Source organism: Atta colombica, unplaced genomic scaffold, assembly GCF_001594045.1.
Source record: "Atta colombica isolate Treedump-2 unplaced genomic scaffold, Acol1.0 scaffold47, whole genome shotgun sequence".
In the NCBI taxonomy this organism is placed as follows: domain Eukaryota; kingdom Metazoa; phylum Arthropoda; class Insecta; order Hymenoptera; family Formicidae; genus Atta; species Atta colombica.
In genome coordinates, this window is record NW_017259536.1 from 3696398 (window position 1) to 3697730 (window position 1333).

Genomic DNA, 1333 nt, shown 5'->3' on the forward strand with positions numbered 1-1333 from the left:
ATATAATATTATATATATGTATATGTATATAAAATATGTAAAATATACTAAAATTTTCATCTCTAAGCGACTAATGTCTCCTATTTATTAGTGACCGGTAAGTTACTCCAGGACGCGGTAAGCTACATTGAACGCGCATGCGTTTGAAATCCGGCCCGTTTAACAAAATTGAATTAAGCATTATTCAATGACAAAGCATCAAGCTGATGCTATAAATCAAGCAAACGACCCATTTCATATTTTATGTACTTGGCGTCGCGACGTTAACGCATCCAAGGGTTAGCACTTAGATAAAACGTTAAAAGTTAAAAAGAAGTTACAATGTTAATAACTTTTAACTTAACTTCATTAATTTTATAAATGCATTAATTATTAACTTAATTTATAATTATTTTCAAAATTTAATTTATTAACTTTATTAAATTTTTTTTAATACTAATATTTTTTCTATAAAATCTTAAACATCAGAGAATTAATTTAGAAAAAGCAACAATAATTTTGTGTATAGAGATCCTGTATAATAAGTCTCGCCATATTTTCAGATTTGATTGGCTAGCTAGATTTTATTAATTCTCGCTTTTATTTGACTCATATGAATTTTAGATGCTATAATATTACATTTCAGCAACATAAATATAAAATGAGTTTCAGATGAAGAATTATTGTAAAACAGTGTTATTATATCCATTTTCTAAATTTTTACATATATTTTTTGTAACAAATATCTAGTCAATATAGTCGTAGTAAATAGTGTATTTCAGAACAAGTTAGATTGAAGAGAGTGCAAATATATCCCCTTTTCTCTCAGAAGTAGACAAAAAGGCTATGCGTTACCCTTACTATAAATAAATTATATGTGAATAAAAAAATTAAATTTATCTAATAATCCCCCCCCCTATATTGCAATTTTTATTTACATTAATTTCATTTTAAGAAAAATTATAAGACATACGGATGAACTGATCTCAAAAATAATTTTTTTCAAATTTAACTTTTTTTTTAAACTTAAGTTAATTCTATCTTAATTTAATTCTTACTAATTTAATTTTTGTTTCTTAAATTTTTAACTTAATTTTATAAACCATTAACTTTAACTTAATTTAATTTAAAAAAAAACGTTGACTTATCCAACCTTGACTGCGTTATTCAATATAGAAAAATTTAAAAAAAAAAGATACATACATATTGAATGTTTAAAATAATTGTTCAAAATTATTTTAATAATATAAATATATTACATTCAATATAGTTTGCATTTTGGTTATTTTTTAATTTTTTAATTAAATTTTTACTAGATTTAAATATACTATTGTATGTTTGAATTATATATATA